We start from the raw sequence: 17,834 nt of genomic DNA on the forward strand, positions 1-17,834 counted from the left end.
CCTTCAAGCAGTCAGTATTTTATGATTGGATTCAAACTATAAAACAATGCATTACAAATAAGCAACAAGTGAAAAATGTAAACACAATCAAAGCTGTAATCCAATGTAATTGAAAAGATTATTTTATGATCCAAACCAATTTCAGTGCAAACATAGGATATGGGGGGAGTGGGGGGGGGGGGGGTTGGGAGGTTGGTGGTTGGGTGGATTAATGCAAAATATTGTGGCATCAACAGGCTGCGCTGCCATTGGGAGTTTAGGGGGTGTGGACATTTGGTGGTGTTGTTGTTGTTGCCGTTGCTTGGATAGTGTAGTGTGTTGTGTTTGCCTTGTTGAATTTTGTCTGCACCCCCCCCCCACCCCCCCCCCTTTCTGAATTTGTATTGTGTTAACACTAGGCTGGGGGGCACTGCTGCCTCTGTTGAAGTGGCTGTTCAAAATAAGGGCATTTGTCCACACACGCAACATTTCCCATGTCGTCTTCTGCAACAACACCACAATATCAATAATAACGATAACAGCAAGAACATTAATATTACATAAAAAGAAGTACATAAAAAGAAAAAAAAATGGCCATGACTCACTTTTAAGACCACTGCTGATGTTGGCCACTAACACTTATAATGAACTGCTAGGCCATGACCTTTTGGAATCACCATTTTTTGAGGTCAAAAGGTAGTTTTCTGAGTGCAGGAACACCCTGATAGCTGATTTAAGGGCATTAAAAGGTTCTTTCCAGTGAAACAAAACTCAAACTTTGGACCAGATGCAGCTATTTCCAGAACCCCCCCCCCTCCTCCCCCCAGATGCACAGACCTCCACATGCATATATGTACAAGTGAACCAAACAAATCTGAGACACTTGTGAGGACCTCTCCAAACTAAAGAGAAAGGGTTGAGTTAGAGCATAAGGCTTGAGTTAGAATATAAGATTGCATAGAAAGAAATGAGCTCAACAGTTCTTTTCACTATAGTTTGACCACAGATTACAGATGCTGCGGTTACAAACATGGCATCATTGTTGGCATCATCTTGTGGATTATGACCCAACACGTAACACATTCTGTCTCAATTCCAGGTGCTGCACATGGTGCCACAGTGGCATCTGAACAGCCAGTACATTCTGCAGCTGAAACTAATGAGTATAAGTGGGAGAACATCCTTTGTTTATAAAAATAAGAGTTTGTTGAAAAACTACATGAAAAATACCATGAACCCCTTAGTCCATAAGTGGAAATCCTTCAAATTCAGTAAAGTCAGGACTTCTGCATATTCACAGTGAAGTGATAAGGAATGCTGTTACTGCAGACAGTCTGTGGCAGAGATTCGGAGAGGAAGAATAGTGAAAATTATTAAACGTGCTGTTCCTTTCTGTCAGGAAGCCAAATGTATATTTGCAACCTTCCAAGGGATCCAGACATGGCTAAAGATTGTTTTTTTTCCAGTGTTCCTTCAGATTTCTGTCCCAACTATGTCACTCTTTCATATGTCACACAGAAACAAGACAGAAATGGCCATGTAAAATAAATGACTCTTTTTGGTTTGCAAAACCACACAAACATTATGAGTATCAGGAAAATGTTGTATGTGGACAAAGTGAAGGGGAATTACACCAATTTTTCACAATTTCTGCATAATACAATCATTAAGTCTTATTCCAAGTTATTCCGAGTGGATTGATGTTAAATAGTTCATTGTAGAGAAACTGACCAAGTCCAAATTGTTCACAGTGGTGGTGATGGGAAGCAGATGTATTTTATGCCTCCCTAAAACTATTACACAAAATGGTTATGAATGCACTGCCTGGTGCCTAAGATATTGATTTATTATAGCTTTGAGTTACGATGTTGGCCTCAAATATATTTTTAAAACACATGTAAGGTGGTACTTGCAGGGTGTTGTAAGACAAAATAGTCCCAAAAGAAAACTTTCTTCAGATTTATGCTGTTTTTCCGTTATCAAAATTCTATAAGAAAAACACTTGGAATATAAACAAAACAGTTATATTTGCATTGTACACATTACAACCCCTGGTTCCTCTCACCACCACTGTACATCAAACCACTTATCTCTTTGTTGTTGTGGACTAAGCCCTGGTGTACTACATGTACTGAAAGCTCATGACATTGGGTTCAGGTTTCTCCAGTCAATCCAGATTTATGTGCATCTGTCAAACAGAGTGATGACTCACAAACTTTGCTTATATGTTGCGAATTCCCATGATGAAAGGTGCCAGAATGCACCTTCTATACTGGGTGTGAATGCTATAATACGCGTGGGAAAAGTGATAATAAACATCAGAGAAGCACCACGAGTTCCTGTGCCAAAACTCCCTCAGGAAATCTGGATTCAGAACTAAGGCAGTAAGACTGTCTCATTGACATGTTGTAACTCTCAGAGACAACTTCAGTTACATTCATCTCCCCAAGCCTGAACCAGGATCAGATAAGATGTATTAGATATCTAATCTCAGTCATTGTGGGGGAAAGCTGATACCAAAATTTTGCTCGCAAATTGCTTCTTTTTTTTTTTTGCCTGTTTTAGCATTTAGCGCCAATAAATAGCCCATCAAGTTGTTCTTTCCACTATCTTGTCCTTACCCATTCATGCACTGGAGCTATGAGACTAATAGACTAATGTAGCTAACAAATGGAAGCTTATGTATGCCAGTCAGCATTGTGCAAACTTGCACTTGCCCCAAAATGTGTTGTTTAGTAATCTCAGACATGCTTATGTGGTTTTTGACACTGTATACACACTAATTTCTATAAAAATGAACAAACATTCATCATATAGGTAAACAATAGTATGCTTAGCTAAACAGTAGTAGCTGCCAGCGGTAGCGTGTGCATTTTTCAAGTGTTGAGTGAAGCAAGTGACTTAGGCATGCAGTTAGCATGGTGCTAATTGGTAGGGTATATGCTTCCATTACTCGTTAGCTTCCTTAGACTTATAACCCCATTGTTGAGCTAAGAAGCAAACTTTGGACGCCAAACATGTCTTGGCTGATCGATTACATTTCTGGTAAGAAGAAAATTCTGCAAATTACCCTTTTGACCAAGCTTCACCAATGCATGTTTTTCGGTTGCGTAGTCACCTTGGTCATTGACCGCTTTTCCACAAATTAAATGCAAGGCATATCGTAAGCCTTACTAAGCAAAAACAGACTCTTGGACTGCTATACATACTGTTTCTCACTGGATCAATTGGCCGCTCGGGGAGGTTCCCTGAGAGTTTGAGGGGAATTCTCTGTGCTTTTTCCTCTGTAAATTTAAAGGGGGAGTTTGCCAGGATCTTAATGCGATTCAGGACTAGGGAGCTCATGCATGAGCGGGCGGGTGAGCGGGTGCTTGGCCTGGCCCCCTGGAGCTACTCCCCTGGTGGGGTTTCCCCCCTTTCTCCAGCAGTGCTGGAAGAGCATCTCCAGTGGAGAAACAGATGCTCAGATCATTCCTTCTTTTTCTTTGCTTTCTTTTGAGACCTTACCCATAGCTATAAGTCTAGGCCTCTCTGCTATCTTGCAGTGTCTCACCATGTCTCTCTCTCCCTCTTTCAATCACTCCACCTCCACATCCGGGCCCTCAGGCCTAGACTGGGCTGTGTGGGAAGGGTGAAAAGACCTCAGTGTGCGCGCACGTCTAAAAATACCACTTCAGATTTTCAATGCATTTGCCAGGATAAGCAGCTGCGAGCATGTCAGTGTTACACAACCATCCCATTGGGACACGATAATATGCATTATAATATCTCAGTATCTGGAGAGTTGTACCTGAGGCTCAGCATTTGTTTGATACATTTTTAGCAGTGAAGCGTAGCATTGTTTACTGTGGTCCAACTTTTACATAAATGTTTGAGAGTTAGGACTCATCCACATGTATATGTGAAGCTTTTTGCAAAAACATTTTTTCTTGTCATTTCAGCCTCCTGTCTACATAGAAATGGTGTTTTTGTTTAGTGAAAATGGAGCTTTTGGAAAACGCTCTTTAAGGTAGAGATTTTAAACTATGAAGCGATTTTAAACCTGTGATTTTATTTTTTAATGCAAGCATATCATTGAAAAAACAAACTTTTCCTGCCATGACTATAAGGGTGAGCGATATGGCAAAAGTCTAATATCATGATACTTGTATCACAAAGATGTTTCCCACCACTGCAACATGAAAAATTATATCAGAAATGATGTACAAAGGTTTTTTCAATGTTGTGCATACTGTGCTACCCTGAATTCAGGTAAACAGGACATATTATGCTCTGCTTGTAGTGAAACATACCCCTTGATGTTCCTTAAGTACTGACGATAACCACAACAATGCTCAGAAAAGAATATCATGAGGTAATTTATCACAACAATGATAAAATTTTATATGGCACATCCCTAGTTATCCATGATTTAAGCATTTATTGGATACATTTTTAAGACTATGCCGTATGGCTGTTGGCCAGGCTGTTCCTGTGTGGTTGGTAATATCAGGTTTGTCTGCACTCTCTGTTAATCAGAGGTGGGAAATAATGTACTACATTTACTCTGTTACATTGACTGGAGTAACGTTATGAGTAAAATGTACGTGTATTTATTGATTTAAGAGAGAATAATTTATACTCTCACTTATATTTGCAATGTACTTTTATTCCCTTTTTAAATTTAATGCACATTCTGTGTGTTTCATTCTTCCAGAGGTTCTTCATCCTTCATGCTAATTTGGACCAATTTGGCCACTGATTTTGGTCACACCCCCACACCTCTGTCAAATCATAATGAGGTCACCGTTTACAGGACAATCAGATGTAGCCAGTCACATACATACAGTAAATTAGGAGTTGGGGTGAACTCACATTGTGAAAGTGAAACATTCTACCACAAATTTAGGTCATTATTAATACGATAACTTTTACTTAAATTACCTTAGAGTAACAATACTTGTACTTGCATAAAATTTGTGACTGTGCTACCCAATTCTGATGTTTACTTAGTTTATACTTACTGTATCATTATGCAAAATTCTCCCTGAATTTTGTCATTATTCTATTTCTTTTTACTTCTATACCAGGTGGATATTTTACAAAGCAGGATTTCTCTATAAGCTGGATAATTTAAGCCAAAATAGGAGTCCAATAGGAATGTTCCTTAGGTCTAGTCTTACTGAACAAAGCAGAGGCACACCTGAGCAATTGTTTGAAGACTGGGACTAATTGATTAAACAAGTAGAATTAGGTATGGTCCTGCTTGATTGGCCTGAAAGCCTGCAGCCATAACAGCTCTTTGCTGATAAGATTAGACACACTATTCTAAACACAGGCTGTGTTCAGAATACCCTGCTACATATTAATTGCATATTGATTGTGCTCAAAAGTGGCATGTGGTATGTACAACCCCGATTCCAATGAAGCTGGCACGTTGTGTAAAACATAAATAAAAACAGAATACGATGATTTGCAAATCCTTTTCAACCTATATTCAATTGAATACACTACAAAGACAAGATATTTAATGTTCAAACAGATAAACTTTATTGTTTTTTGCAAATATTCACTCATTTTGAATTTGATGCCTGCAACATGTTCCAAAAAAGCTGGGACAGGGGCAACAAAAGACTGGGAAAGTTGAGGAATGCTCAAAAAACACCTGTTTGGAACATTCCATGGGGGAACAGGTTAATTGGAAACAGGTGAGTGTCATGATTGGGTATAAAGGGAGCATCCCTGAAAGGCTCATTCGTTCACAAGCAAGGATGGGGCGATATCAGCACAAAGTTCAAAAGTCTGTGATTTTATGGAGGTGTGTTAGTGCCCAAGGCATGGGTAACTTGCACATCTGTGAAGGCACCATTAATGCTGAAAGGTACATACAGTTTTTGGAGCAACATATGCTGCCATCCAAGCAACGTCTTTTTCAGGGACGTCCTCCTTATTTCAGCAAGACAATGCCAAGCCACATTCTGCACGTGTTACAACAGCGTGGTTTCGTAGTAAAAGAGTGGGGTACTAGACTGGCCTGCCTGCAGTCCAGACCTGTCTCCCATTGAAAATGTGTGGAGCATTATGATGTGCAAAATACGACAACGGAGACCCCGGACTGTTGAACAACTGAAGTTGTACATTAAGCAAGAATGGGAAAGAATTCCACCTACAAAGCTTCAACAGTTAGTGTCCTCAGTTCCCAAACGCTTACTGAGTGTTGTTAAAAGGAAAGGTGATGTAACATAGTGGTAAACATGCCCCTGTCCCAACTTCTTTGGAACGTGTTGCAGGCATCAAATTCAAAATGAGTGAATATTTGCAAAAAACAATAAAGTTTATTCGTTTGAACATTAAATATCTTGTCTTTGTAGTGGATTCAATTGAATATAGGTTGAAAAGGATTTGCAAATCATTTTACACAATGTCCCAACTTCATTGGAATTAGGGTTGTACTACTCCGGCCAGTTGTTTCCGTATGTAGCCATAGCTGTCGTTATGCTATACGGCATTACAAATGGCCATTTCAAGAAGGCAGAACCACCTGGTTTGCTTTGAGCAATTGAATAGCTCTGATTTCAGCCTAGTATGGATACTTAAATGAAAGTCTTATCAAAGTCTTCTCAGTTTTCCCTGCTGGTCTTGAGGTGTGTTTGCTTACTTTATCTGTTTCATGAACTAAGGTGTCTCTGGAAATCACACAGCTTTCCAACATTAAGAGATGAATCCAAAGCTGACATTTTTAATTGACATTTCATTTAATGGCTTTAGAAGTGGGTAGAAAACAACACCCTCCACTCCGTCATTGAATCTTTCGAACTCATCAGGCACATCTGTTGACCAGAACATGGTCACACATGCTGCTAAAGAACTGAAAAGTGGCCAGCAATAGACTTCAACTAAGAAGTAACTAGAAGATTAAGTGGGTCTTCAGGGTCTGGGCCTCTCAACCTCTGATGTTGGCAGTCTTGTGCCCCTGCACCATAGTACAGTACACAAATTTTGTTGTAAACTGGTGCAGTAGCATCATATAGTGTACAGTATGCTGTTTTGAACACGCAGTCATTGTGCTGTTGCATTTGGAACACGCTGTTATGCCCTCCTTACAACTGTATGCTTCAAAATCCATGCTTGTAATGTTCTTCTCAAGCTGTTTGAGGTAAAACGTCATGACATTGCTGTCTTCTGGGCCAGCTTGGTCATGTGAGTGTTTTCAAAGGTTTGCGTTTCCTCATGTGGACGGAGAGATTTCCAAAAATGCTGTTGGTGTGGATGAGGATTTTTTTTTGGATTCATGTGGGTGAACTCTTTGTGCAGCTCAATGTTTAGCTACTATTGATCTTACTTTGTTAAATCCCCCTCTCCACTGAACTTACCTGTCTATTTCTCATCTCTCTCCCGCTCTCTTTCCCTTTATCCCTCTACCTTTTCTCTGTCTCTCATTGATTCCTTCCCAGTCACTCTGCTGTCCCATAATCCACTGCAGTCACCTGCCCTCCCCCACCTCAGCCAGCGGCAGATGGCTGAGAGGGATAAAAACCCTGAATAAAGATGTAATCTCGTCCTCACATGGGCCAAGGCCTGCTCTCCAGATTATCCTACCACAGATAGAGAGAGAGAGAAAGAGAGAGAGAGAGAAAGAGGCAAAGAGAGTGAGAGAGATACACATGTAGGAAAGGAGATAAGTGCTGCTTCCATGCTACATCCTTAGCACAAGTTTAATGCATCGTCTTAGGCTATACTCAGTGCTCAAATCAGATTTGTTGTTGTGATTGGTTTCAAGCTACTGGTACATGGCCAGTCAGAAGTGGCCACATCTGCACATGAATAAGGTCCAAATCTCAACTGAAGCTCCTTATATACTAGCATTCAAGTTTAAAATCACTAAAATATTAATTGCTGTCATTTCATTAATAATGTACACGTTGTCGATTAAAACATCATAGGATTCCATTGTATAATATAATTATGTATTTAGAGTATTTTTTTTTTTTAAGTTATCTCTCATGAAATTTTGTCATTAACATTCCAATTTCTGGATTTTAATTTAACCCCTTGAAATCCGAGTCTTATTGCATTCAAAGGCTTATTATTTAGTAACGACTTCAATGAAGTGTGTAATAAAACTTTTGGGCCCACTGCTGGTCATGTAAGAGGTTAATTAGCTTTTTTAATCATCTAGAGAATCATCTACAACCCTGTTTATCATTCTGGACACATGTAAGATTTCTTCATATTCACAGATTTCTGCTAATTGTTCGAAAGCAATGCACTTGTAGAATACTGGCATCATATTTGAATGATTTTATGTATTTATTTGCAACAAAATTGGTTTTATTTTATTTAAAAAGGTGGTTACCAAGTTTAGCTTTGGAATTGCTTTGCAAACCTTATATATAACAGCAGAACCAGCCATTTGTGTGACTAAATGTTGGCTTCAAAGTTCATTTCAGCTCCACACCTGAGCATGACTTTGTGAAGAAAATTGATTCAGCCTTAGGACAGGTCCCATAGCCTTCAGCATTTAGCACCTCTACTTAGGTAACACGCTGTGAAACCTGAGCTGACTTTAGCCCTCCGGCTTGTTTTTTACGGCTCCTGCTTCTGTTCATCCTGACGTTCCAAGGTCATTCCCAGAGCGTTTCCCAGACCCAAGAAAAAACCAAGAGACTTTTCCCAGGGTGATTAGGAAAGGGCCAGTGTGGCTTTTGTAATCCATGTCTCCGTCAGTTCTCATAGATGATTTTGATCTTTCATTGTAATGAGAAATTGGCCCTTGGGCCTGCAGGCAGAGAGTATATGTCCAGGCAGAGCAGACATAGGGAAGGCCTCTGAACACACACGCATGTGCATACACAATAAAGCACACAAGAAAAGGCCACAAGAAACTTCATGTCATAACAGCTCCCATTATCTGTGGTAAAATCACAGTTATGCACAGCTTCAAGTGGCTTATTGCTTTTATAAATGTGTGACAAAAGACAACAGCCCTTATTAATCAAAGTTGCATGAAATGAGCACATGGCATTCAAATTATAACACACGTGATTCACAAGACTTTCATATGATGTGGAAGCAAGCTGAGATTTAAGCGCAAATAATGAATCAGCTTCAGTGCATGAAATCAAGTGCCGGCACCTAATTTACATATCATTTACATGAAGAAAGCCCTAAGTCATGCAGAAGTTTTGATAGGAAGCTAATAAGACAGCATTCAGCAATTCAGCTAATGCCTATGAAGTAAGTACATCCACCGTTATACTGGATTGCCATGTGAAAAGTTTAGTAGTATTATTGTTATTTTCCAAATGTATTCTTATTATTGGTATTATAGATGATATTAATAATAGTTTTGGTGAGTTAACCACAAATTAAAAATTACTTTCAGGTTATTTAACAATGATACTCAAATTTGCATGCAATTCTACTAGACATGAGTTTCATTGTACAGCTATGCAAAAAAATCTAAATAAGTAAGCTGAAATAAGATTTGACCGTATGCAAATTTGATGAATAAGGGCAAAAATGATCTAAAACATTGTTGCATTATAAGAAATTTAATAACATGAATAGTAATGCACTGGAATGAAAATTCTTGACTGAAATTGTGATTCAGGACACACTGGGCACAAAACCAAAAAAATGAAAAAAGCTTTAAAAACGTTTACATAAAATATTCCAAGTAAAATTATTACAGTATGTAGGCTACAGTGTGTAAAAATCGGGCTTCTTTGACAACAGAGCACGGCTGATCATACGAGGTAATAAATTCTTCTTTGATGAATCAGTTTTTGTTAGACTTTGCACTTTGGCTCTGTCATTTGTGATCATTTTTTTGTTATTTCAGAAACTGTGTCTACAGATGATGTCAGTGTCCAGCACTGACTTTTTGCTCTTGTTTTTTGCTGTACTTTGTGTATAAAGCAGGATGTCATGTTTGGTACTGGTGTGAATCTGTGGTGAAGACGTTCCCCTCTTGGTACTCAGCACGGACAGTGATCACAAATCACTTCTCTAATGTTAACTGCGGACATGGTTCAGTGTGTGCGTGTGCATGTGTGTGTATGTGTTTGTGTGTGTGTGTGTGTGCTTATCACTCTTTGGCAAGCAGAAACTGATATGCTTCTCTGATTTTTGGCTGTGATAATTCATGTCCCAGCTGCTCACACTCAGTTAATGTTTCCCTCAAAATGATCCATTCCCTTATATGCAAATTCGCTATCAACTGTAGGCATTCCACTAAGCTAACACAAGCTATATAAAAGTATATCATAAACTATTACATTATACATCATAAGCTTTTTGCAGGTTTAAAAGTTTTTAAAAAGTTTTTAAAAAGAAGGCAAAAAAATGGAAACGTGGATGGTTTTCCTCCTATCAGCCATGTGGCATGTGGGGTCGGACGTTTTCTTCTTCAGTTTTACTCTGTAGTTATGACACTATTTAGCAAGTAATGGCAACTTATGCCCCATCAGATTGCATTGCATAAACTGCACTGCCTCAAACCGTGTTGACCATGCAAGTCTATTTGAGACAGAGCTGTCAAAATGAACATGTTAATAATGCATGAAGTTATAAATGCATTATTAATGTGTTAATTATGACATTTAATGTTGCATTAAGTTATTAGCAGCACAATTTTTTTAACACTGTTGACTGTTTTCCTCGTTTGACCATTCAGTCCATCTATATTAGTGCAGTCTGAAGCCTGGCTACTCGCACGCTGTATGTTGCTAGCGCAGAAGTCGCACATGCGAACACAGCTTTTCAGTAGCTTTTAAAGCGACACCTTTGTAATTTGTCATTTGTAATGAAAATCTTTTTATTAAAATAGAAAGAAATGCAACATATAAGCATTTTCACTTGTGCTCACAGACTTTTGGACCATGTTCATTGATTGGAACATGCAGTCACCATTGTGGACTTTATGTTCACCTTATTCAAATGATTTTCATGTTGAAATCTGTGTTCACAAGATGAAATAATATTATTGAATTATTGAAAGTAATAATCATAATTACTCATTTAAATCTTTTTTTACAGCCCTAATTTGAGATCAGACCTGTACTTTCTGACACTATATGACATACTGTTACCTATATAGATGGATAAGAGTACATTGCATAGATGAAAACAGTATTATCAGCTACTTAAAGTGTGGATTTTCTCTGTATTTTGTCCATTTATCAATACATCACGTGCCAAACATATCTTGGCTGATCTGCTATATTGGGGGCACGGGGAAAACTTTTGAAATCTGTCTTTTTTCCAATCTGTCACTCCAAATGAAATTTTAAATATTTAGAGCAACTAGCACAGTAGTTTTCAGTCTCAGTCCTGAGATGACTGTTTACCCTGCTGACTGAGAGTGGGAAGCACTGCACTAACGTAATTAAAGGAAATGTTTACCTCCCCATCTATGTCTGTTTGTTTTGGCAAACTGACTTTCTTCCTTCCATTTCCTTCACTTCACACTACATGCGCAGCCTTTACAACAACTGACCTTTCACTCTAAGCCAAAGGCTGCCATCAAGCACAATCTTGTAATACAGTGTAATTCAAGTCATTAAAGTCTACTAAAAGCAGTAAATACTGGAAATCTGGCATGTAATAATTCCAGTTGGCTCAAAATTTGATTAGGAGAAGAGTGATCCTGCTGGTGAGAAATACTGTATATAAGAATAGTTTAGCGAAAAGTTACTGCAAATATTGTCCGCCGGCCAGGATTTTGGTATCTGAAGTTTGCCTCTTTACTTTTGTACTAAGGCTACAAGGCTAACAAGTAATAGAAGCTTATACTCCACAAGTTAGCAAGGCCAAGGATAAAAAAATAAAACAAGGAGCTGCACATTATTTAGAAGGGTAAACAACAAGCCACATTTACAGCAAATCAACAAAGATCTACCCATTCAGGAAATCTGCTGTCTTCCCACAGTGTACAGTGCATCCCTAAATACAGAGTAATGCATTTAAACCTTCTTTATTGATTGATGTACTCTTTCATGTTTATGGAAGCAGAGGTTTTTTTGCTGACTGCTGCTATAGAACTACATTTAAGTAGAAGTGATGATCAACTAATGGGGTATTGTCCCACTGAATGACAGTGGTGGTTCTAAAAAATTTACCAGGGAGGTTAAGCGGTGGCATGGAGTTTCGCCAGGGTGGTAGTTCAAAGGAGGGGTGGGGATGGGGTTGGGCTGGAGTGCAAGTTTGAACAGATGCTCTGCCAGTCGGCAATACAGAAGAGACAGAATGAGAGAGGCGGGTCGGAGGTGGGGGGGGTTTGAGAGACTTTGAACGGTAGGTCCGCCAATCACCAGTTCACTCTCCCCTATAAGACAAAGCAGTACAGAAGAGATATACTGGTGTGAATGTGTGGGGGGCACTGTTTGTGGGGAGAGGTGTTCCTCTTAAAGGTGAGCATCTGGCATGGTCAATCAGATTTCAGGGTAGGCCCTGGCCAGCTCAGCCTCCCCTTTAAACCATGCATGCTAAAGGGCCTCCTGTCTTGAAGCCTGTGGTAACTGCAACTGCATGTCAAGTTGTTAACAAATCTCAAACAGATATCCTTATGTAGTTTCTGACACCGTATGGTACACAGTTATCTATAAATATGGACGTCACATTGCTAACATTAGCCTCATGACTCCAGTCCAAAACTGAAGAAGCAAACTTGGGACACCAAACATGTCTTGAAAGGTCAGTTATGTTTATCGTCAAAATTTTTCAAGCTGAACTGGGAAAACAGCTCAAGTTTTTGAAAAATCTCACTGATCTCCCCTTCCTGTAAAGACACAAAGATATGGGTTGGTCCAAAAACAGATCAACAAATGAAATTCTCTGTTGTTGCCTTGATGAGAAGCACACATGGTTGCACCAGGAGGCTAAACAAGCGAAACAGAATCACATTTAGATTGGAAACTTGTAAATCCTGACTGTTTGTGTCTCTGGTACATCATGATTGACCTCTAAAATAGATGTTGCTGTGGATTGTTTTTGTCTGTTTGTTGAACATGTTGCAGAACACTTAAAACCACATTGACTTGTCATGTCTCTTCAGTGTATCCAGGCCTGTAGGTCAAGCTCAGAGGTTTCTTTGACCTAGAGTGTGAACTTCAGAGAGGGAAGAAGAGGTTCCATTGCAACGCTGTCAAACACACACTGGCGCTAAAAAGTGACTGTCTATGAACTGCAACAAATGATTTCTCAACCGCCCCATCAACACGGCCGCTGATTAATGTAAAATCAAATGTGCCTCAACAAAATGTATGAAAACATGGAGCAGCTGGGCCGTATTACAGCTAACGTTCAGAACAATAAACATGCCGTTGTGATCGGAACTGCAATTTAAAGCCTGTCTCTTTGAGCCGAGAGGAGGTTCAAACCACTACCACATGTAACGGAGAAGAGACGCTTGAGATGAGCGCCACTGGACAGAAACACTGCGCAGTTCTAGGACTTTAGCCATAGATCAGTTCTTGAATCCACATTGTTTGAGTGTGAGTGATGGTCTAGGATCAGCTTGTAGCATTTAACTGTGCTTTTCATTTATGTGAAAAACTTTTGATACTCGATTATTGCCATGATTGAAGATTGTCACAATGCCAACATTTTGCCACTGATACGGAGAGTAAATGTAGTATCACAGTGCTTGATAACAAAACTATACTATGGCAAAAGAAAACATGTCTTTACATCCAGTGTTTGGATTTGTTTAAATACATTTTATCAGATACTGCAATTGTTACAGGTTAAAATCTTTTTTGTTAAAAGTTAATATCTTTTTTTTAATTCTACGGTATCACATAATCTGCCCATCCTAGTCAAATTAGCATGTGCGGTTATGTTCACCTGTAGATAGAATCCAGCATCAGTGTAGTATAAGTAAGAATATTGAATTTGTCTCTTCATGGTAGTATTAATGTCAGTACACTGGACAACACTAATCAGTAATGTGCCTAAATACACACACTGACCACTTTATTAGAAACACCTACCGTGTACCTCAGCCTTGCTGGTGTGTAAGCAGAGACTATAGCTAATCTGTTGATACACAGTTTGTGTTAGCCATTCTCTAGCCATTCGTCAGTGGTCACTTTCTGACCACAGGACTACTCTTAGCTGAATGTAATGTAAGAACTGCATAAACACCACTGTCTCTGATACACTCATAGCACCACACACACTACCATACTGCTGCCATGTCATAGTCACTGCTGTGCTGAGAATAGTAGCAATCCAAATAATATCTGGTCAACAAAAGTCCTGTGGTCAGAAACTGAACATTGAAGAATGTGGTAGAAGGTGGTTGACAAACTGCATATTATGGATATGGATAACAATTGGCAATTGTACACCTATATATTGGACCTACAAGGTAAATGAAGCTTATAAGTGTCCAGTCATTTTAAGTACAGAGCTTTTTGACTTCTTTAAGTATGGAGTTTCTTGACTTCTTTACTTGACTTGACTCTACTAAAGTGGATGGTGAACATAGAAGTTGTGTGTTTGGCAATTTGTGTGGCAGTTACAGGTTGGACTACTTTGTTGTATCTAAGTGAAACTAGGCAGGTCAGAGATGATAAACCATCAACCATCAGCTTTACTTTTAGTACATAACCAAAAAATAGACCTGGTCCAGCAGTCAATCCTTACAGTGTGGTTGTGGCATGCATCCCTGTCCCCAGGAAGGTGGGGCCCAAACCCCAAGCAAGGACGAGGCCCCACAAGAACGGTGAGGAGAGGAGAACTGTGAGTAAGTGGAGGATGGCCTGCATGCCACGGTGGTCTTTCGTATTCATATACAAAAAATATCATTTGAAATGAATGGCACATTTAAAATGTCCATATTTTAACAAAAATTGTTGTGGACTAGAATTCCACACTCCTAGTAACCATAGTGGTTGGAAATCTAACAATTTTAATATTTGGCTCATGACATCTTAGCAATGTGCTTTACCTATTAGCGCACAGTAAATAATCTGTCTAGTGCATATGGCTATCAACATTTCAGACAGTAGACAATAAGCCATTACACTGCTCTAATCATAATCCTGTTCAATCTGGGAGTCCCACTAAATCTTGAGTGTGTGTGTGTGTGTGTGTGTGTGTCTAAGTGACAGTGTGTCCATGCTTTTCTTATTAAACTGTAAAATTAAAAACTGCAGGTTGTCTCAAAACAATGGACTGACAACCCCAGAGTCCAGACTCTGTGTCGCTGAATGTGTTTGAAAGCAAGTCTCCCAAAAAAAAAATAGAATGAAATCAATAATAAAGGTAAAGAGTAGACACACTAAATACTGGAAAAAATATTATATTTAGCTATTGAGGCTTCTGTGCAATTTTGTTACATATACGCTATCATGAAGCTGAATTATGCATTCAGTGCCCACTTTGACTGGAAAATAGAAAATACAAGGTGGTCTTTGACTTTTGCACAGTACTGTATTTTGCCTAGCGACAGTAATGTAATGGAATTGTTGCTACATATTTCATCTATTTTGTTTACAACTTTCTCGTTTTATTTTCTCTCTTTCCCTCAACATTTGGAGCATGTACAGTTTCTTTGTAATATTTTGCACGCAGCGCCTTGTTGTAGCACAAAGCTACTGCTCAATAGAGGTTTTGTTTAGCACTGAGGGGGCATGGCCGCAAGCGTGTGCGTGTGTGTGCTGACCCTCCTCAAAGCAGCTTTCTGCAGCTGCCTCCATATTCTGTTACAGGAGTGACTCAAGAAAACAGATACAAACACCTTCACCTTTATCCACCATGGTGCTAGAAATGCTACGTTAATTCTGTGAACTGGTGCATAATTGGTCTATGTGTTCTATGTTGAAATAGAATGATTTGCCTGTTTTGACACACTAGCCTACATATTGTTTCTATTGTAAGTGTTCTTAATGTTGATTTTAATTCAAAGAATTTCCATGTAATGTAAATGTTCTATACCAGTTTAAGGGCTGAATGTTTGAGCCAAGAACAATTTAGGAATGTCTATTTTTAACAGAGTAATATTTACTTAGATACACTATATTGCCAAAAGTATTCACTCACCCATCCAAATCAGTGAATTCATGTGTTCCAATCACTTCCATGACCACAGGAGTATAAAACCAACTTTCTGCAGAGTAAATCACTGCAGACCTCCAAACTTCATGTGGCCTTCAGATCAGCTCAAGAACAGCATAGAGAGCTTCATGGAATGTGTTTCCATGGCCAAGCAGCTGCATCCAAGCCTTACATCACCCAGCGTAATGCAGTGGTGTAAAGTGCCACCACTGGACTCTAGAGCAGGGGAGACGTGTTTTCTGGACTGACTAATCACATTTCTCCATCTGGCAATCTAATGGATGGGTCTGGGTTTGGCAGTTGCAAGGAGAACGGTACTTGTCTGACTGCATTGTGCGAAGTGTAAAGTTTGGTGGAGGGGGGATTATGGAGTTGGGCTCGGCCCCTTAGTTCCATTGAAAAGAACTCTTAATGCTTCAGCAGACCAAGAGATTTTGGAAAATTTCATACTGCCAACTTTGTATGAACAGTTCAGGGACGGCCCCTTCCTGTTCCAACATGACTGCCCGCCGGTGTCAAAGCAAGGTCCATAAAGACATGGATGAGCGAGTTTGGTGTGGAAGAACTGGCCTTCACAGAGCCCTGACCTCAACCCAATAGAACACCTTTGGGATGAATTAGAGTGGAGACTTCTCCGCTCTTCTTGTCCAACATCAGTGTCTGACCTCACAAATGCGCTTCTGGAAGCATGGTCAAAAATTCCCATAAACACACTCCTAAACCTTGTGGAAAGCTTTCCCAGAAGAGTTGAAGCTGTTATAGCTGCAAAGGGTGGGTTGACATTATAATACACCCTATGGATTAGGATTGGGATATCACTCAAGTTCATATGTGTGTGAAGGCAGACAAGGGAATACTTTTCTAAATATAGTGTATGTTTAAGGCTTGTGGGGGCTGATATTAAATATGAGGTTCAGCACAGCATCATAAATGTGATGAATAGAATAGAGCATGGCTGATTTATTTATTTATTTTTATTTTTTTTGCATCTCTACACTTTGCAACAGTTTTATTGGTATTTTTACAAATAAGAGTAACAGAGAACGTTCCATGCAACTGCTTAAGGCCCCTTAACTCCTAATTTAACACTACTATGCAACAAAGTGACAATCATTTCCTACGGGTACACAGTACACAGTTATTGCTGTGATTTAGCAACAAGTTGCAAGTGAAAAGTCAAGTTGAAATTTTCTCAACTTTATACAAGTAGCCTATAATGCAGTGAAGAGACGATCTACCTGATTATCTCAAACACAATCCTCAGATCAATCTTAGAGACGGGAGTCCAAGGTCCCCAACCTCTGCTCTCTGACATAACCGAATCCAAAGGTGCTGAACTGTCCAATGATATTGTGGTAGTGGCAGTTCTAGAAGATGCAGTAACTGGCTTCACATTTTTTAACGAAAACATATGCTAACCTTTACCTTACCAACTAGATACATAGTGTGATAATGAAATTGGCAATGACTAGATTAGATATTACCCCTAATTAAAATTATATGTATATCATGTATAGTAGCATCATTAATATTATTTATGTTCAATATAATAAGTAATGAACTAATATCTAAATTTTCACTATTTTACATAATTCATTTGCCTTTATTAAAGCTCTTTTTGGGAGACTTTCTTTTTTTTGCAAGGCTATTTTTCCACAATTCCAAAGTTCAGTCTTAGAAGTTGGTTGCATTTTCTGCTTCTCACATTCAAGTAATCCCAAACACATTCATTGATTTTGAGGTCTAGACTCTGGGGTGGTCGGTCCATATTCTCAGACCACCAGCAGATTCTTTGTTTGATTTCCGCTTGG

At 39.1% G+C, this 17,834-nt stretch overlaps 1 protein-coding gene across 1 annotated transcript in view; it reads left to right on the forward strand.

Annotated features, from left to right (window-relative positions):
• neurl1aa (neuralized E3 ubiquitin protein ligase 1Aa) overlaps positions 1 to 17,834 on the forward strand; it is a 112,159-nt gene that overhangs the window by 22,093 nt on the left and 72,232 nt on the right. The gene's annotated exons all lie outside the window — the stretch shown is intronic.

Source organism: Pygocentrus nattereri, chromosome 12, assembly GCF_015220715.1.
Source record: "Pygocentrus nattereri isolate fPygNat1 chromosome 12, fPygNat1.pri, whole genome shotgun sequence".
Lineage (NCBI taxonomy): Eukaryota > Metazoa > Chordata > Actinopteri > Characiformes > Serrasalmidae > Pygocentrus > Pygocentrus nattereri.